The sequence below is a fragment of the Cetorhinus maximus genome, chromosome 6 (genome assembly GCF_964194155.1).
Source record: "Cetorhinus maximus chromosome 6, sCetMax3.hap1.1, whole genome shotgun sequence".
Taxonomy (NCBI): Eukaryota; Metazoa; Chordata; class Chondrichthyes; order Lamniformes; family Cetorhinidae; genus Cetorhinus; species Cetorhinus maximus.
The window spans coordinates 32,176,891-32,198,915 of record NC_135884.1 but is presented as its reverse complement, the minus strand read 5'-3'; the positions used below and the strand labels follow the sequence as shown (position 1 = coordinate 32,198,915).

General features: G+C 38.3%; 1 protein-coding gene and 1 long non-coding RNA gene across 4 annotated transcripts in view; one reads left to right on the top strand and one right to left on the bottom strand.

The window, feature by feature from the left end:
- The window catches only part of LOC144681687 (ERC protein 2), an 864,810-nt gene that overhangs the window by 682,609 nt on the left and 160,176 nt on the right, over positions 1 to 22,025 (top strand). The gene's annotated exons all lie outside the window — the stretch shown is intronic.
- On the bottom strand, positions 1,305 to 20,914 carry LOC144681689 (uncharacterized). The gene is made up of 5 exons (XR_013576824.1): positions 20,715 to 20,914; positions 17,334 to 17,433; positions 12,048 to 12,107; positions 7,417 to 7,463; positions 1,305 to 3,703 (listed from the first exon to the last, which is right to left on the bottom strand). It is a non-coding gene; the product is annotated as an uncharacterized LOC144681689 (long non-coding RNA).

Here is a 22,025-nt window from a genome sequence, read left to right as displayed (position 1 = left end):
AATAATCATCTAATGCCTTCTTGAATGCGTCGATTGAACCTGCCTCCACCACACTTCCAGACAGTGCACTCCAGACCCGAACCACTCGCTGTATGGAAAAAGTTATTTCTCACATCACATTTGCTTCTTTTGCAAATCACTTTAAATCTGTGCCCTCTCTTTCTCAATCCTTTTACGAGCGGGAACAGTTTCTCCCTATCTACTCTGTCCAGCCCCTTCATGATTTTGAGCACCTCTATCAAATCTCCTCTTAGCCTTCTCCCCTCCATGCAGAACATTCCCAACCTCTCCAATCTATCTTCATAACTGAAGTTTCTCATCCCTGGAACCATTCTTGTAAACCTCTTCTGCGCTGTCTCCAATGCGTTCATTACACTATCACTCCTGTACTAATGGCATACTTAGTTAACAGAGCAACCCCATCACCTTTTCCTAGCTTCCTGCCTTTTCGAAATGTCAAATACTCTTCAATATTCAGGTCTCAGCCTTGGTCACCCTGCAGCCATATCTCTGTAATGGATATCAGGTCATACATATTTATTTCTATCTGTGCTAACAATTCATTCATTTTGTTATGAATACTGTGTGCATTCAGATACAGCACCTTTAACTTTGTCTTTTACCATTTTTGCAACTTCTAATTCAAAATAAGCACACTTCATAAATTTGACTTGGGTGATAATGTAACAGTTTTAGAATGTCACAGTGGCCTTTATGAAAGAGTGTAGCTTCACTAAAAAAAGATCCTGAGAAGCATGGAATCAGAACTAAATGGTTCAAAAGTATATAGATTGTAAGGATTTTATAGTGAAAATACATCTTTGATTTGTACTCGGATAACAAATGGAAATGGGATATTTTAAGCTGCCATTATTGCCTTCGTGTTTGTATTGATGTGAGATGTTTCCAGATTATATATAAATCAAAAAATTGGAGTGCCCTGAAGTCAGGAGTCATTTTCCAGTCTGATTCCTAAGTGCACTGAACCAATATGTGACACCCTCTTTTTAAGTCATTTCATACCACTTGGATGGAGTATTTTATAACTCCAGCCCAATGCAACACCATTTTAAAAAATTATCCAGGTCTGTGGAACCTCCCTTGAACTTTATAAACTTGGTATTGAATACTTTTACCCATACTGTGATAACATAGGAAATTAGCTGCCCCATGAACAGAGAGCTGTGTGCATCCAAGTGGGCAGACGCAGAACTCAATGTGACCTGTAATGTGGCTCTGCTGGATGAACATCGCACTGTACAGATCGTGGTATGATTACTTTATGATTACCTTTTGTGCCTGAGTACTAGCTTTTAGCGAATTGTGTACATGGACACCCAAATCTTTTTGCTCCTCCACAGTTCATAGTCTCTCACCATTAAGAAAAATGAAGATCTGAATCCAAGCATAACATTTAATGGCAAACTGGTTACCTGTTTATTAGCGCGCTCATAAATACAAACTCTCAAGTGCCACGTATTTGAATTTTTATAAAGAAGAACTGTCTTCTCCCACCGCTATCTCCCTCCCACTGAGAAAACCGACAGACGATTGGAGAAATCATACAATCATCAAAATGTTTGTGGAGCCATTGTAAACTTTTTACTTCTAAAAAGTGTCCATTTCTTTATATCTGTAACACCTTTTTTGCCATAAAATATTGTGCATAGTTTTACTGCTTGTGTGGTATTTTTAAATGTGCATTTTGTGCTGTCTCAAAGGTGTTGGTACATTTTAGCATTGAATACATTTGATATAACATTTGAGAGTTCCCAAGTAAATGATCTGCTTTATTCAGGTCTCTAAAATATTCTATTTGGTATTCTTCATTTCAGCTAATGAACAAGATGTAAAGGTCTAACTTCATAAGAAAATTGCAATTGGTTTAAGGATTTTAATTAATCCATTTGAGTGGGTTAGATCTAATTTTCCCTCCCAAAATCGCTTTGCCTCTTCACCTCCCTATGCCCCTTTAAGGCCATTGTTATAAAGGAATGGCAAAAGATAGATGACTGTGGTAAGAACTTTCAACAGACTTCCTGATAATACTGATGTATTTGGGAGATGTATAAATACGGAGATCAGGTAAACACATAGCAAAGACAAGGTAATTACATCTGGAGATTTTAGTTATTGTACAGACTGGTAGAAACCAAACAGCTCACATAGAAAGACATTGAATTTCCAGAATGTATATGTAACAGTTTGCTAGAACAATATGTTTTAAAATTAACAAGAAATCAGCCATACTATATTTAGTGATGGGTAATGAGCCAGAATTTGTTAATGATCTGACTGTAAAGGAGCACCTTGTGAAAAGTGACGACAATATGTTTGATTTTGATTTTGGGTTTAAGGGGCAGAAGGGAGAGTCACAAACCAACGTTTTAAATGTAATTAAGGTGAACTTTGAAGGGTGAGAAATTAATTGAGCACAGTAAACTGGTCTGAACAGGGTAAACCTACAGGCAAACAGAGGGAAGTCATCAAGAAGGAATTTGGTACAAAACAAAACGAATACATAGCACCTAAAAGGCAAAAGCTCGACTTGTGCTGTTAAACAAACATGGTCAATAAAAGAGGAAAGCAGTCAGTATTAAAAAAGAAAAAGCTTACACAAATGCAAGGAGCCTCTGAGAGCACCTCAAAAGCAAGAACAGGTACAAAGAAAGTAATAAAAGGTGTAAACAAGGAATGTGATATCAAGGTTCACAGCAAATATTTTTGTAAACATAGTAAGAGGAATAGAATGGTAAATACAGTGGGCCTATTAAAGACAGATACAGCTGAACTATAATGGATAATGAGGAAATGGTCGACTTGTTAAATCTGTACTTTGTATCCATTTCCACAGTGGAGGAGAAGGACAAAACGTCATTGGCACAAGAGAACCTAAAAATGCATCAAGGGGTGGAATGTAATATGCTTTTTAAATGGTAATGGGGAAAATAATGGGAATCAGTGTAGACAAACTTACAGGACCTGATCTTCATTCCAGGTTATGAAAAGAAATTGATGAGGTAGATAAGGAAATTGTAGAGACATCCATAATTTTGCAAAGCTCTCTAGACTCTTTTGCTTTGGAAAATTGCAAATGTCATAGTTGATGTCTACATATACTTTCGGAAGGCGTTTGACATAATTCTGTGTTGGGAGATAGGAGTGTTGGTGAGTATTGGTCAAGGGAATGTACTCTGATTGTCAGGGTGTGATAAGTGGCCTTCCTCTGGGAAGTAAATTGAAACATTAGCGTTTCACCAACTATAAATGACTTGGGTAAAGGAATAATGTCCTGTGTATCCAGGTTTGCAGATGTCACTAAATAAGAATGCACAATAAAGTGTGTAGATGGCAGCAGGAAGTTACAAAGCAATATAGACCAAGTAAGTAGGTACAACTTGCTGATGAAGTTCAGTGTGGGGAAGTTGAGGTCATCTACTGTGGATCTGAGAAAGACAACTCAAAATACCTTAATGGTGTGAGACTAGGAGCTGTGATGGAGCCAGAGGGATTTGTGTTTCCATGCACACACACAGTTTTCAAGATCTGAGATTGATGATTTTTTTTTTGTCTATTAAGGATATTGAAGAATATGGAGCAAAGGCAGGTGAATGAAGTTAAGGTGCAGATCTTCCATTATCTAATAGAATGGTTGGACTGACTTGAAGGAATGATTGACTTACTCATGTTCTGTGCCTTTAACCTGTAGCTGAAAACAATCACATTGCAGATCATTTGACCATAGCCCATTTAATCATACATTCAACCTAAGTGAAAATCGGTTAAAAAAAAAAGTCATATATGTTTTTTTGCAGAAGAGTGACCAGCCTCTTACCATATCTCATCCAGGTAGATAATTTAGTAGGATTAAAAATTCTTTCGAGTTATCAACAGTCACAGATTGCAACTCTTCCAAGTACAATTACAGTTCTTGGTTTCCGGGAGTGGGACATGAACCCACAACAATCAATTTTGTTAGAAATTGGAACTGGAAACAACCAGAGCCATTGAAAGGTGGGATTTAGTCAACCAGAAACCAATTGTAAAATCTTACAGCACAGAAGGAGGTTATTTGGCTCTTTGAAAGAGCTGTCTGATGTCTGATTTTAAACCTGCATCCCAGTTTTTTCCCCATATCCCCCCAAATTGATCATCTTCATGTCTACTTGCCTTTTGAAATTTCCTATGAAACCTGCCTCTACCACCCTTTCAGATCTTAACAACCTGTGCAAAAAAAAAATTCTCCTAATTTTCCCTCTAGCTCTTTTGTCAGTTATTTTAAATCTATGACCTCTTGTTACTGATCTATTTGCCAAAGGAAACCGTTTCTCCCTACTTTCTCTGTCTAAACCCATCATAACTTTGAATATCTCAATTAGGTCTCAATAAACTTCTCCACTCTAAGTAGAACAATCCCAGCTTCTCCAATCTCACCATGAAACTGAAGTCCCTCATTCCTGGAATCATCCTGGTAAGCCTCATCAGTGCCCTCTCCTAGGCCTTGACATCCTTCCTAAAGTGTGGGCCCAGAAGTGTACATAATAGTCCAGCTGAGGCCTAACCAGTGATTTGTAAATGTTTAGCATGACTCCCTTGTTTTTGTATTCATGCTCCTATTTACAACCAAGTATCCCATATGCTTTTTTTTAACCATCTTGCCCTGTCATCTTTAACGACATGTGAATATGAAACTTGCTCACAATAGTACTATTTAGATTATGCTGCCTCTCCACCTTGTTCCTCCCAAAGTGCATCATGTCACACTTACTGGCATTAAATTGCATCTGTCATGTGTCTATCCATCTAACCGGTCTATCTTCGTCTTCCTGATGTCTGTTTCTATTCTCCTCACTATTATGTTGACGAACTTTGTATCATCCTTAGACTTTAAAGTTTAGTCCCCAAGTCCAAGTTTTATATAACAGGAAAAGCAATGATCCTAGTAACGATCTCTTTGTTGGACCCCACAGCATATGCCTTTCCAGTCAGAAATACATCAGTTCATCACTACTCTCTATGCCCCATCCCTTATCCAATTAAGTACCCATTACAGTCATCCCCTTAATCCTGAATAAGATGGTTATGTGGTACTTTGTCAAATGCCTTTTGATAATCAGATTGATTGGGCAGCAAGGTTTTGTGTGCTGTAAGATTGTTTTTGTAGGCTGCGTCGACTTTATTGTAATTGGCAGCTTTTTCTAGTTTTCTCAGTAGATTTGACATTTCTATTGAAAATATTGAAAGTTCTTCCTATATCTTTTAACTTGTTTTAGCTGAAGCCTCGCTGCATCAATCATAGTAAAGTGTTTTCAGAATGAAGTGGTTTGAAACATTGCGTTTGCAGAGAGAGTTTGAGCTAATCAGAACTTCAAAATGAAAAAGCTAAGGAATCTGAAAAACATCACAGACATGTATGTTTAAAAGAGCAATATGACATTTCCTGGGTCCTACCATTTCCTCCAGTGTTCAGATTGACGGCAGGCAAATTTTAGCAGGCAGTACCAAGGATTTTCTGGTACACCTTAATAGTTGCAGCATTAGTTCATTTCATTTTGACGTACTTAAAAAGGATAACTGGTTCTGTGACCAAGTACAAAAGATTATTTTGCACTCCTGCTGTTTCAAAATAAAACATCCCCCTGTTTTTTTCAAAAAAAAGGGTTGACTCTGACTTGTAATCACCAAAGCAAAGAGAAGATCTATTGCAATTTCTGAGTGGAGATTAAAGCAAACTGATCTGAGGCTGTAACAAGGTAGGTATTAGTGTGTGAAATGGGCAGTACTTGTTTCACTAGAAGCAAGTGATTAACTTACCAATCCATGCTAAGTGGCAGAAGTAGATAATTGCAGTTGGTGTTCATAGAGGCATCTAGCTGGGTCATCTGTTTCCTAATGTTGCTGTGATTAAGCCTGTATGTGTTTATCTTCATTTTTTTTGGTGAAATACTAGAAGTACCAAAGTTCTCATAGTCTACTGCTAAAGACAATTTAACATGGCTCCTTGTTGAATCTATTGAGCTGCATATTCAAATTGGTTTCTCCATTCTTGCAATGATATAACCAATTCACACCTAAAACTCCATCTGAATTTCTGGGTGTCCTTTTTATGTTATTCACCTTTGACCCAGGTGCCATGGGAACACAACTATCTAAATTTTCAAAGTGCAAGATGTGTTAATTATATGTCGGAGTGAATAAGATTGGTGTGTCTATTTTAAATCTATTTTTAAGGCACTGTTACAACATATTAGAACTTTATTGGTGTGTTGAATTTTGAGTGTACAAGAATATCTTGATTTCAAGTTATTGTTTCTATTAGAAATTAAAAGATACCATCTTTATTTTACAGGGATATTTTCCAATCGGTACTGTTCCCCTACAAATACCTAATTGATTGCATTCTTTTTTAACATGTGCTAAACTTTTTACTTTAAACAGGTAAACACCAGAATTTAAAAAGCATATAAAGGAATTTAGTACACATCTAGCCTGGCCAGAACATACACCAATATGTTCCACTGTCCAGATTATTTATTTTAATCTCTGGCTTTTCAGATGCAGTAACATGTTTCCAAATAGCTGAATCTTAAGTTTCCCTAATTGCTGGGATGACCAAAATCAGCAACAAATTGGTATTCTGTTAAAAAAAAAGCATTTTTTAATACACTTCTGGACCTGCAATCTATCTTTCACATTAATTATTAAGTATGGCCCATCACTCCTCTATTATAGTAGTTGGTAAAATCCATTTGGATTTGAAATTTGTTTTTTTATGATTCCAAAGAAATTATGTTGAAAATGAAGTTGCACAATATGATATTTTTAATTGAATGACTTGCAGCAGATGTCTGACAGCATCTTGAAAATGCACAGTCTAACCTATACTGTTTTATGAGGATAATATTTGTTTATTATAGAATGTATAGAGATTACAAAAGTCAAGAGGCAGCTTTAAACTGATAAACTCTTACACTGGGTAAGCACTTCCAAAAAATGGATTCTGGTTACTCTTTGCTTGTTTTTGCTTTGGCTTCTATTTTGTAGGTTCCAGTGGGGTGAAATTGTCTCTGTAGACAATCTGTATGTTTGTTTGTCTTTGTGCTGAAGCTGCAGGCTGTCTATTTTAAACAAACTCACATTTCTACCAACAGAGATAAAAAAATGTTCTAATGCACCAAACTGACTAACCCTTTCTTTGTTTCATTCCAATGCTGCCATGCATGTCCTCAAACATATCGACCAATAGGATGATGAGGAGGGCATATGGGCGTAACAGTACACATGAACCAAAGCTACAGTTTTGTTCTGAGGGGTGAGAGCCTGGATTTTCTCTTCTCAGATCAGATTGCACTGGATGCTGTAATGCTCAAACGTTCTGCTCTTTGTGCAGTGTTTCTTTGTGTGTGTTCTACTTACTGTTTGTTGTTCCTGTGTCACTGTTTCTGTCTCTCTGTCCACATTGCCTTTGAAAGAAACATCAATTAGAAACTGATTTTGTGGCAGCGCACATGAGAAATTATTCACAACAGTAGATTTTTGCATCAGTTCTGGTGATGTTAAAAGAAGTAATACTTAAGGCCTTGGTAACATAACAATCAAGTGACATACCACAAGTATGCATTCTACTGAAGATATAAACATAAAATTTACTATTAGTCAAATAAATTGTTAATTGTGATACTTGCATCTGCTAACAGATAATTCCACAAAGCAATTTTTTTAAATCAGGGATTGAATTTGTGGCCAATTTTTCACTGGAGGAATGTGAGGAAACAGGTTTGGAAGAATGAAGTGAAGGTCAAGGAAAAGGAAGGAAAATTGGGCTTATACTTTGAAAGCTAGGTTGTTAACCTACTACTTCATAGTGGAGGTTCTCCCATGAACTTTTAATCCTAACCTGATCAAGTCATGGACAGTTTCCCTCACAGACTTGTGCCGAGATAATTACTTTTGTTCTTTACTTGATTAGCAGAGGCCATATTGAGATACTGTGTGAACCTTGCAGATTTTCCCTAATGTCATTTAGAGGGCAAATGCTAAAGGTAGTTAACTGCTCTGTGAAATCATGTATTGAGTTAAGATATCTGCACTTTTAAAAATAGTGATCGACTAAATCAAGAAAGTTGATGTTCGCGTACCTTTTACACACCTGTGTTCAAAAGACAATGCAAATCATTCCTTAGCAGCTTTCACATTGACCCGAAGAGGTGGAAATTAAGTTAAACTAACTTTGGCTCAACGAAAACTGGAATGTTTGAACAAAATAGCATGGCGATGATCTGAGCTACTTAACTGTTAATTTATAATTGTTTCGCATGAAAATAAAGATTGCACGATTGCAAAAATCACTAATAAATTCTAATATCCTGTGGTTTTGCAATTGAATCTAGATGGAAGGAAACACAAACGAAGAACCAAGGTTTCTATAGATACCTGCCTCTGTACTCTGCAAGAGTTTTAATACAAATTTGTTTTGACAGTTTTATGTTGCTTGTGCAGGAATTTTTATGGTCTGTGAAACTAGAGATTCTTGTAGAGAATCATTTTGAATCAGTGTGTCATCTTGTTGTACGAACAGTTGAGCTCTCATCTGATCTTGAAATTCCATTCTCATGTCTGGAGGTGTCAGTTACAGAGTTTTGTTGAGTTTTGTTCCTTACCTCAACATTTTACCAGAAATAATTTTACTGCTGGGTAATGATGCTGCTTCAAGCTTACCTTCGCATATATATATATATTTAGTAGATTTTCATTTGGAATAAATTGGGTATTGAACACAGATTACAGCACTTTCACATTGTGAGGATGGATGCTGATGGGAGTTAAAGTTAAGGCACAGTTAAAATGCCCCTCGTGGCTGATGCCCTCTGATTCCACCATCTCCCTATAGAATCCAATATTAACCAGTTCTTTTTAGCAGGAGTGCAGGGCACCTGCTGGAAGACAGCAAGGACTTGCCATAAATATTGTTATGATCCCTTTTGAGACTAATAACTACATTAAAAAACACTTGAATTTCCAGTGACAGACTGGAAGAATCACACAACAAGTGTTTCAAGTTTTATGGCTTTGACTGTAATAAACAAACTAAAAGCAAAATTATCTAAACACTATTCAGTAGGCAACTTATACTCTAAACTACAGACAAGATCAAGATCCCTATTTAACTTTAAAAATGACTGAAACCCCCCCCCCCCCCACCCCCCATGGTTATACTTTACTCTGCCAATTAGGTGGGCACTTAATTCTCCAGGAATCAATCCAAGGCTATTTTCAGCTCCCGATAGCTTGCCTCCTTTTTCCAGCTAGATAACTTCTATGCCTATTGTATTCTCTCTCCCTTTTGCCTCTCATTCTCTCTCCCTTCTCCCTCTCATTTCTCTCTCCCTTCCCCTCTCCCTTCCCCTCTCCCTCTCCCTTCCTTCCCCTCTCCCTCCCTTCCCCCCCCTCCCTTTCTTTCCCCCTCCCTCGCCCCCTTCTCCCCTCCGTTCCCTCCATCTCTCCTCTCTCTCTCCCCTTCCCCACTCTCTCAACTTTTTACAAACTGACCTGTCTGTCAGTGATATTGTTATTAATACCTAGTTTATAATTCATGTTTTAAAATATAACTTTTAGTTTTAGTAAGTTAAAGTGTTCAATGTAAGGTAAATGCAAAATCCTAATTGAGAAACTAGTAATAATCCTTAAATGAATGAAATTCAAACAAATTGGCAATAATTGCAGTTAAAATTTATCCTGTGTTTATCCTACAAGGCCAGAGGGGGAGGATGTCTTCGTAGAGCCAGGGTACCTATCGTTATCTCCATTTTAAAAAAAGCTAAAATTGAACAATTCTGGGAAAAAGGATCATAAAACTCTGTTAGATGTAGAAATTATTCACATGGTTTCCCAGAATCAAGGAAAGCTTTGGAATTAAAAGGTAGTTCATTTGCATTTCTATCTAGGAACAGGTTGTGTGTCATGTTGTTATAGAAATAGTGATTCAGGGTATAGCCTTGGTTAGAAGGTTCTTATGTTTAATTTGCCTGTGTATGTTTGCTGACAGAAGCAGGTAGTTAGTTCAGTTCAGTTTGGGAACAGACAGAGGCAGTTGTAGCTTTGCTATGCTGAAGACTGCAGCTCACTGGATTGAGAGAGCCAACAGGAGGTGATAGTCAGTTAGACCTGCATTTCAAGCAGAGAAGATACTAACTTCATTGTGAACTGCATAGAATGCGGCTGAGGCTCTATCTCAGTTTGGATTTCATAAGGAAAAAGAAATTGGAAGTTTGGCTTTAGCTTGCAGCTAGCAGAAATAATCTACAGTGGTCCTCACAGAGCCTTATGGCAGAAAACAATCAGCAGCGTTAGCTTGGGAAGCTGTGAGAAGGGATGTTGATCTGCCGACAGCCTGAACAAGAAGCTATGGCACCCAGTCACAAGGTTGGTAAGGGAAAACGTGGAAGGTCATGTAACCAGTAAGCTCATTGAAGAACCCCCATAGAATCCTACCTCAGAAGAATAGCTGGAATACCAAGGAGAATTAATGTAAATTCTGGGAGGCTGTGTTGTACCTTTTAGTTTGGTCCCAAAGAAAGTGAACGAATCTTAAAAATGTCACAAGATATGGGAACTCTTTTGGGGGCAGGGGGTGGGGGGGGAGTAAAAAGTAGAACTGAGTTTGTAGTATAAGTTTATAAGCTATTGTGTTATGCTGGTGGTGCTTGCCTTGTTTTTTTTGCTATACAATGAACTTTGTTCTTGTTTAAAACTGTGAAGTCACATGGTGTAGTTCTCTCAGATGATTGCTGGGCATTTGGATGCTTTTTTGGACGTTGGTAGTTCTAACAGGATTGTAACAAAAATCTTAGAAAACCGTGTAAGCCCATACTATTATGGCTTGCTATGGACTCTTCTCCTCTCAAATCCCATGTCCACGGCAATGTGAATCGCATGTATCCAGGTAGAAATGCAAATGAGCTATCCTCCAGACCCCCAATTCATGGAATTAAATAGACCGTTTAAAGTCTACTGGTTATAAAATCTAACATTCCTCACACCTACCTGTGAGACCTGGAGACCAAAAGTCTCCACCATCAGCACGGTTACTGTGGCCATTGTTTACAAGTGTGAATATCTCATACCTTCGTCCCATTAAGACAACCTGGGCCCTTTGTTAACTTTTAACAACCAAGCTGCCCAAGCTTCTTGTTGGGCAGAATTCAGAGCAGGTCACATGACCCCTTCATTTCTCCATTTTACCCTAAATAAAAAGAGTTAGTCCTAAACCATAACAATCTTACAAAATCCATATTTGTAACAATATGTAGATCAAGTTTCAATGATGTTAATTGGGACCCACGGCAGTCTTAAACTATCAGCCTGAACAGGGAAACACTGGTGGCTTGACTGTTGGGCCAGGCCAATTGGGAAACGAATCCAGGACCACAAGGGGCCCAGAAAGGTGGATTTTTTTCTTAAAACCTGTTTCCTTGTGGACCAGCTAGAATAGGAGTGCTCCTCTATGTTCCACGAAAAAATATTGCAACCCCCCACTCCTGCTCCAGGCTTCACTCTCTGCCCAACCACTTGCCCCAAGCACTTCACTTAGAGTTGGAGACCATTCGATTTGAAGGGCAGCCTTCTGCTGTCTGAAATCTCATTCCCTCTTAGCAGCCATGTGGTTTATTCCACTGGGTTCATGTTGGAAATGGACTTCAATCAAAAGCTGAGGCCTGGAAGTTAAAATCTCTCAGGTTTCACACTCCTGAGGAGTGAACAGCTTCTGTCCATCTTGGCTCCCAGCCACACCAATCCATTTCTCTTCAATATCATCCGCATTGGGCATCTATTTTTTTGCCTTTCCCCATACAATGCTTTAGCTGAACTATGCAACCAAAACATCAGAGCTAACTTATTAACAACTGTTTAGATGAACCTTTATTTTTCATCCTCTTGGTCACCTTTCTGTTACTTTCACACAATCAGTATTGTGCCTAGTTTTGGACTAGTTTGGAGATTTTGTTGAGTTGTATTAATAGTTTAGTGATTAGGCTGCTCACCACCACCTTCTCAAGTGTGATTAGGGATGGGCAATAAATGCTGGCCTAGACAGTGATGCCCACATCCTGTGAATGAATTTTTAAAAATTCAATTCAATACTTTCGAACAATTTACAAATTATCAACAGCTTACATAACTGTGCAAGCTCTTTCCTGCACCTGATAAACAACATTCCCTGTGCTCTTTTGAATCATTCACATTTTCTAATGTACTACTTAAGGAAATTAAGAAACGGTCATTCCACCATCTCCAGTATACCATCAGGCCTCAGGTGGGTGAGGTTTTAAATCCCAAGCGCTGAGAGTCACATTCCATAAATGCATTTTCACTCTCCTGCCTAATGCAGGCTAGTGAGAAGCACTAGAAATTCATAGCATTATCCTCCTCCTTGTGGTGTCAACCTTTCTTGGTCTCTGCATCATAGTACTTATGAAACAAACATAAAATTAATTTCTTCAAAAAAGAGACCTACCTTTGTTATTTTGTGCGTTCATCTCACACTTGGTCAGCATGAGGTAATTAACCTCTAAAAGGAAGTGCATTGAGGTAAACCTGTTTTCAGATGCCGAGGCACCTAACCTTGATTTGGTAGACAACCATCCATCAAATATTCTCTGTAATCAGACAATTAAATTGGATTCCTTTGGACACCTATCAGGGATACTGTCATAGCACCAAAATTTTACATCTGCCAGTTGCTGAAATAGGATTGTGCTAATCGTGGTAATGCCCAGACATGATGTGTTTAGAACTTTAATCACTCTTACTGCCTGACCAAAAATTTTAAGAAGATTATTGCCTTTACTCGTGACATTAAAAACTTGCAAGCCACCTCAATTATGCGATCTGTTTTAGGAATTGAGGTTGTACCAGGTGCTACTGTCTGTCTTGTTTGCAACTTGCTACAGTTCTATTTTGGATGTATATATAAGTACACAAAAGGTTGAGAGTGAGATGCATTGTTGTCATTAAACATAAAAATCATAGCAAGTTTGATATTTATCTGTATTAATGTCAATATTGACATTGATGATTGATGTGAAGGAGTGTGTGAATGTGGCTTAGCACCAACAGCAAGTGCATGAAGTCCATGGGGTCCTTTGTCATTAAGACTATCAGTTCAATTGATTGTGCTGGACCACTGGTACAAGCCTGCCTCCTGGATATTAGCTGACTTTTTAAATGCTTTTCTCTCCTCTGGTACTGTGCCCTTTTCTTTTCAAGGCACCATTATTGCCTCCTTCCTCAAAAAAAATGCTCCTGACTTCTCACCCCCCCTGCCTTTGCATATTACTGTTATATTTGCAATCTCTCTTTCCTCTTCAACGTTTTCAAACGTGTTGTCACTCTCCATTTGGTGCCCATGTTTAATGCAAGTCTTTCTCTATCACAAAGCTTGCCATTTCCACCTGCATAAAATTACCCACTTCTTATATTCAATTTTTCTTCATTTTACATTCTTACATATTTAGTGACTACACTTCAATAAGTAATTCATTGATTGTAAAGTGCTTTAAGACATCCCATAGTTGTGAATGGCGCTATATAAATTTAAGTCTTCCTTTTCTACCTTAACTTGTACCCCGACTGTCAGTGAAACCTTCTTCCATGCCTTTGTTACAATCAGATTCAACTGTTCCAATGTTTTATCCAGCCTCCTAGTCTAGACACTCTGTAAACTTTAGCTCATCCGCAATTGTGCTGCTCACATCCTATGCTCAAATGTCCACTCACCCATCACCACTGTCCTCATTGGCCTACACTGACCCCTGATGCTTCTTTTGCCATGTGAAAAGAAATGCTTCTTTTACCAGGTCGTTGCTTGGCTTGGGAAGTCAGGGTAAGATTGTCCTGTCTAATTAGGAAGAAGGAATGTTATGACCGATGCAGTTGGTACAGCCGAGTTATTTAAAAATCCCAGAGGGAAACTTTAAACAACTGTCATAACCTATAATTTTAAGTGTTATGTTTGAGATGCGACTCTAAATTCAGGAATCAGACCACCAGTTCTGGAGGTTTTACATTAAACTAAATAAAACAATTTATTAATTTACACAGGTTAAAATATACATACACATGGCTATAAATTACTGCTTTCATAAATTTTAACAAATTCCTAAACTAATCTCCATTAAGGCAACAGCAATCCATAGACTTAACCAGACACCAGGCAAAGTATTTTCACCTTATGAATTCAAATGAGATTCTTTTCACTTTGGTTTCTGTGGAGACAGTTGGAGGCTTGCAGCTGCCTTTTGATCTCACATTGCCTCTGCCCTGTACACACAAAACTGCTGAAGTTATACCTACCACTGCCTGTTGAATGTAAATTCTCATTGTATCACTAGCCTCTTCTAACAGTAAAACCCCTTTCATAGTACCAATGTTATTAGTAATATAAACATATTGCTTGGTATCTGCTAGATAGGTGTCAGTTTTCACCCCACTTGAATGCTCTATTCAAAAAAAGTGAAAATGCACACTATCTCTCTTACATATCAAAACTAGTACACATCAAAGCACCCAGACTAGCTGGCTTTAATCCAATTAAGACACACCCACAGACTAAACCTCTATTTTAAAAGAAAAATATTTTCCAATAATATATACATTGATAGCTTCATGACAAGGATGAACACCAACTTAGTGTTGTGGGAGGATTTTTCATGCACTGTTTACTTAGATATGTTGAAAGAGTTATTATGACAGTTAAGTGGTAAAAACCACTTTGTGCTGTAATGTTTTGGGGGTCTTTGCACCCCTTTAAGACAGGAACAGACTTGGCCAGAAAGCTTTGTTGTGAATTGACTTAATTGAGACAAAACCTGGACAAGTTTATTAAGTTCTCAGATAAACTATGTTAACAAACTTGGGTGGTGATTTATAGTTTAACATGGAATCGACTCCCGTGTCAAGATCTGGACAGCAGAGCGCACAAAATGGTTTCTCTCTCAGTTTTGGTCTTTGAGCTTCTCTTTCTCTCTCCCTTGTCTCTTGTCTTGTTTTGTTCTTTTCTCTAGTGTTATGATATAGCAGGTGATAATGCTGGGCTGACCAAATCCCAACGGGAAACCTGGTCACGCTATCACAACAATTTGCAATTTGTATTTTTATTACGGGAAGGTATGTGCACTGAAGTTAGAAGTAAAGATTCCACTAGCAGTTTTTGAGTTTTTACTATTAAATTAAAACATTTATTAACAAAAGAAAATAAAACCTAAACACATAAGATTGCAGTTACACAGTTAAACTTGGCCTTACAACATTTCCCAAAAGACTCCTACTTAACTAGACTCCCAAATATATACCTTTTTCCAGGCAACAGTCCAAATAGATTCTTAATCTATAAAACATCCAGTAATATTACCACAAAGCACCCACTGTTGCTATAAGGGGGGTATCTCACAGCTTATCTCTCCTTTTCACTCGATAATGGAAACCCAAGGCTTTTAACAAAACCTTGCTCTCTGAAACAAACAAGCACTTTTCTGGGGTGACTAGAGGCTGCATTTCCCAGGCCTGTCTTCACACAGCCCACCTATCACAATCCCACAAGGCCGCACCCCCATACAGCTTTCAATCTTTCCTTAAATATTTTTATCCCCTTTGAACTGTAAATCCATTGTTCTAAACTTTCCTTGGAAGTCACCTTTCCCAGAATATAAAAATCTTTCATGTTGTCATTATGACCAGCACTTTTGGGGAAAAATAAACTTAATGGGCAGAATTTTGCCATCGGCGAGCAGGGGGCGGAGTCCGCTTGCCAACCCATAAAATGATGCAGGATGACGTCGGGCGGAACCCCCGACGTCATCCCGCCCCATTTAAATTTTCAGGAAGGCGGGGGCACAGCAAAATCAGCTGTGTGCCCGCCAACCTGTCAATGGCCAGTTGAGGCCATTGACAGGATCATTTAAACAATTAAAGGACCTGCCCATCCAATGTTAAGGTTGGCGGGCAGGCCAGGAGTCCCGGCGGCAAATAGATAAAACATGAAACCTCATCCACCAGCGGGATGAGGTTTCATGCAGGGTTCTAAAAAGTTTAATAAAGTTTTACTGTAATTTATGAAAATGTCACATGAGGGGGACATGTTAGGGAATTTTGTTTTTCTATTTTTAATCTTTTTAAAAGTGTAAGCGATCTCCCTGAGACAGCACTTAGCCTCAGGGAGATGTGCGCTCTGTTATGCATATGCGCGAAAGAGCGCACTCTCGCTTTTGGGGAATCCCCCCGCCCCCCCCCCTGCCTGCACAGGGAGCGCATAGCGCTTCCTGCCGGACATCATACTGGGCGAGCCTTAATTGGCCCGCCCATATAAAATGGCAGCGGGGCCCGCTTCTCTGGCAGGGATTGGCTCCCCACCCGCCGGAGATTGGGTCGGGTCCGGCCGCCCAGCAGTCAGAAAATCCTGCCCAATAACTTTGTGTTATTTATTTATGATTTTGCCAGTTGTAAAACTTCGGGTAATGTCTCTGAAATTCAAATAACTCTCAACTTATCTACAAATGCAAATGTTAGCTCATCCATTTCCATTTGAAATTGCCTGATTTCACACCTAAACCCTTTGATGATTTAAACCTTGCAGTGTGACTGTCTTCAGTTTAATTAAATTAGCCACACGCACACACAAGCCTGCTTCAGTATCCCACAGTAATACTAGGACAAAACATTTCCTTTACACTAGATGGTCTTCCTCTCTGCCACCAAAAAGACAAACTCAGGTCATCCTTTATCTTGGCTGCTATCCAATTAACTCCCCACTCACCCCAATCATCTTCAGCTCCATGTGTGAGGACACTTCCCTTGACCAACCAAGAATAGGTTACCTGACTGTTGCTAACCTTACATAGTTACTTTGTATCCCAATGCTTTTATATGCCATGATTCCTTCCCTGGTAAAGAGAGACATCTACATCCCAATCTCACACACAAGCAGTTTTCCACAGACAACCTTCAAGCTCTTGTTCTTTTGCTGCAAATAAGTTATTTTCAAATTTGACACAAGCACCCAGAATCCCTCTGCCTTGGCATCTTTGTTATATTGTGTCCAACTTCTAAGTTTTCCCACTTTACTCTTCCACAAAGAATATTCCATAAAATCTAGATTTTAGTTTCTAATAATAAAGTTAGATTTTAACAAATAGTATTTCTTGTTAGTAATTTTACAGTGGATGCAATCTCAGTGACCCCCATCACCTCCCTTTGGGAATGGGTTGGGTACAAGTCCTAGACTACAACTTTTTCCATTGTCTTTGAGAGCATCCAGAAGGTTATCTTCAGTAACATACCTAGGGATTTTGTTCATCACTCCAGGAAGGGAACAGGTGAATGTATAATTTTTCTGGTTCAATTTTAGAGTGAGTGGTTCAGCCAGCTTGTCCATGTCATCTTGGAAGAACATAGTGAAATCATTCATTACTTGTGACATGTGACTAGAAAGCAACAGTATCATGTTGTAAGAACTGACCGTTAATAGCAATCCATGCCAGGGTCAAGAAGAACCTCCAAATAGCATCCTATACAGCGATATTCCTCACCATTTGCGTCCAGGCCTTCAACTGCCAAAGTCCTAAGCTCTGAAACTTTCTCTCTCTCCAACTCTCCCCACCTTTCTTTCATCCTATAAGATACTCCTTAAATCCTACCTTATCGGCTTAGTATCTCCTTTTGTGGCTTGGTGCCAAATTGTGTTTTATAACACTCCTGTGAAGTCCATTGGGGTGTTTTGTTACGTTAAATAAGTCATAAAAGGGCATTTTGTTATTTATGTTTATTTCAACAGACATGTTTTTATTTTTGTGTGGTTTGATACACAGGGATATCCCTAAGATATGGAATAGGCTTCTCGTTTCCCCCTGTGACACTATAACAATTCAACTGATGGGGCCTGTACCAGGATCCAGTGTGCACCTTGTAGATTTTTATCTGCCCTCCACAATATAGACTGAAATATATACTGCTGCAGTTGTTCATCTAGCATTCCATGTTAAGTTATTATACAAAACCTTTTTAATTTTGTTGACATAAAATGGTCATATTAAGGTGGGGATCAAATGTCTGAGGGACCAGAGTACTTGAAGCCTTTTAGGACCAAGAGCTGGATGACTTTTGCATATCCCCATCCAGCAATAATAAAAAGCTGTGTGGGTAAACATCCAGCTCTCATCAATGTGGAATCTGAAAAAAAGAATAAAATTGAATCCTGAAACGTGTGCAATGAGAAATACGAATGAACTGTATGTGAAATTTAGCAATATGATGCTGAATTATAATGTTTGCTAATATAGCAAAGTTCACTGTTTTGGCAAATAGTTAATATGCAAATATAAATATACAAATGGTTTTAATACCTGTTAAATTGTATCATAGTTTTGCAGGTAACTCTTTTACAGACATAACCTATGTCATCACCACCTGGTAATTTGCACTTAATGAACAAAAACTTCATTCAAATACACTATCACTTGCTCTGGGTATACTGAAAACAACACTACCCGCCAGCACAAGCTGCTTTACAATGCTCTGTTTATTTCTGAAGGTACATAATTTTATGTTCATAGTTCATAATAACCTGTTTTTACATATGAATGCATTCTTAGCCATATCCACCCTTGTCAGGAACTGTTTGTTATTTAATTAGAAGCTGGGCCCCGGCAGCCTGTTGAAAAATGTTTTGACTATAACCCATCTCCATGTATCATTATAACCACATTTGAACTCTATAAAATAAATATAACTGCACATTTTTCAATAAGCAGCAGGTTTTGAACAGCTACTGATTTACAGTTTTAAAATATTAAAAATAAGTGAATATTTGCAGTGTAAAACTTGTAACTCATGCTTGGGATTAACCAGACTGTTCTTTTACCACTGCGTTAGAGTGAAATGCAGACTCATAGCATGAGAAATTTCCTTTCTCTACTGCCCATAAGGATCCTACCTGAATTAAGTTTTTGGCAAGTCTCAACAACTTGCATTTATATTACACAAAATGTCTCATGGCACTTCACAGGAACATGATCAACACTTATTAGTGGGGAAAAGGGCTGCAGCACAAAATTATCATATAAACTCTACTGATTAAGCACGTAAATGCAATTTTTGTAGGTCTTCTACAGTCAGCAGAAAGAGAGGACCTATTCCCATCATCATTTACTGCTTAAAAATCCAGTTTACAGAGCTAAAGGGACAGTATACTTCATCCACTGTGCCATTCTGTCTTCAGCAAAATGTAACATTTACACTTAGCAAGACCGCAGGTGAGAGAATCAGGGCGGGAATACTGTGAACCCTGTCTCAGACCTGTGCTCATTTTCAGCATGGCTTCCCCAGTTGGAGTACAGAATCATGGAGTTGACCATCTTTTTTGTGGGATGGAATAGATTTAAGGAAATGGGATATCAGGCATAGAGAAGTTTACTATATGCGCTGTTAGAGGTGCCGTCCTTCAGATGAAACTTTAAACCAAGGGCCCATCTGCCTTTGGGTGCATGCTAAAGATCCCATTAGCACTATTTTGAAGAAGAGCAGGGGAATTATGCCTGGTGGCTTGACCAATATTTATCCCTCGATCACCATCACACAAAAAAAACAGATTATCTGGTCATTATTTATGACATTATTGTTTGTGTGTGTTTGCGGTGTGCATTATTGACTACCACATTTCCTACATTAGAACAGTGACTACGCTCCAAATAGAACTTAATTAGCAGTATAGTGCTTTGAGATGGCTGGTGGTCGTGAAAAACATTATATAAATGCAAGTCTTCCTTTTCGGCAATAATTGGAGCTTGATTTTTCTTACTTCCTGCTTGCTCTTCACTTCTATTTATCTATTTCAGTTCCTGAACATATCCAATGCCACTTGTGACTTACTGCAACTGGTGGTGGTGGGTGAGAGGTGTGCGGGGGGCGGGGGGGTGGTATGTTCTGAAAAAAACAAGTTTTCTTTGCATGTGGCAACACTTGGTTTGAAATACAATCAATGCAAAGAAGGAATTTGAACTAACAAGGTTATGAGTGAGGCCGGGATAGAACCAAGTCAGTGACTTTTTTGTATGTTTATAGCATTCCTTACATAGAGAAACAGCGTGATTCCTTTACAAATGGCAGAAGTGCAGTGTTCAGATTAATTTGTTGTGTATTCTTAAAGTCACGGCCAGGAGTAGGGATGGCAAATGGAAGCCCCAAATGTAAAGTGCCTAAGAAAAAAGAGTTGAATTATTTTGATAAGCGTCACTGAAGGTTACTTTTTGAATAGATAATTTACTAATTCATCTCAAATGTTTTTGTGTGTCATATCCCTAATATGTGTTAATAAGCTTTCACTATTCATTGAAAGTTTTCTTTATTGGATGTTTTGAGTTTTGTCTAGTTTATAAAATCCTGATATATAAGCAAATGCAAGGACATGGAACTTTGATGTGCAACAAATACATCCATTGAAGACTCTAGTTTAACAGCTGCTGTGGATTTTTATAATCTGATGCATCCGGTCTACATGGTTTATATTTCATAGCGTGGTTTATCAAAGTTTGCACAAAAAACCGGTGCAGATCTCTTGGAGAAAAATGGCTAGTAATTATATAGCATAAAAAATTCAAAGTAAAGTTAGAATATTTGTTAATCAACATCTCTGAGGCCTTCACTTTCATGTCGATGCAACATACCTGATCGTTTGGTCTAGCTCAGTTTTGCTGCCTTTGCATATCAGAATATCTGGATCATTGAAACCACCAGAGTATAAATAGTCCTTAGTTCACACGTTGGTGTTCAGCAGCTGCATTTGTTTCCTTTTAAAAAATCACAAAACTTTTTTGTCAAATGTTGCTAGTGAACCTCTGGTTTTAAATCAGACCAGCAAAACGGGATTGTTTGAGTAATAAATGCAATTTCTTGCATGTCAGCTGACAAAAATTGACTTTTGCTTTTGAACACAGTGCCAGAGTTCTTTGCAGTATTTATTCATATGATAGGGACAGTTAATCATTAAACCAACTGAATTACTTTGGGTTTTAATTTTGTTTCAATGAATGAACTTGTTAAGTATTGTTCCTTTACCAGTGTTCTAAACTCCATGTAACCTTCTAAGGCAGGTAGAATTGCTGCAGTTCAAATATTGTTATAGTTAAAAACTGGTAAACCAAATAGAAAGGGATCTGGATGAATTGGACTCATAAGTGGAAACCAGCATTTAACATGGGCGAGTACAAGCTAACAAGACTTGGAAAGGGAAATATATATTATGGGAATATAAACTCGGTGGCTCATGTAACACCTTGCTTAGACCTTGCTTGGAGTACTGTGTGCTGTCTGGTATTCATACTACAAAAAATACATTGAAGCACTGAAGAAAGTGCGCAAGAGATTTAGAAGGACAATGCCAGGATTGAAGGGATATGCTATCAGGAAAGTTTGATCAGGCTGTGAATTTTTGCTTTTGGCAAAGATACCAAGAGGAGACCTGATGGAGTCTTCACAATTATGAAGAGGTTTGATATGATGCATTTGGGGGAAAAAAGTCATTTCCACTCATGGGGGAGCCTGGAATCAAAGGACATAAATGTAAGATAGCCGCTTGGAGATTAAATAAAGAATTTAGAATAAGTGTCCTTACAGTAGTGAGAATGAAGAATTCATGGCCACACAGACTGTTTGAAGTAAATAGCATTGATGTATTTGAGGGGAAGATGATGCATATGTAAAGGATAAAGGGGCCAATGGGAAGAATAACTGAACTGGCTGAAGCTTTGGGTTGACTGTAAACATCAGCATTGACCAGTTGGGCCAAATGGCCTGTTTCTGCACTATAGATTCTATGTAGTTAATTCTCAATAGAAATAGATAAGTTGAACCCTGATGGTACATTTGAGATTGCCTCAAACACTAGAACCAGGGAACAAGGATCTATTTGGAAGTGGGAACGTGCCCAGGAAGTTTCACTTTAAATCCACAGCAAATGGTAAACCAATGGAACAGAC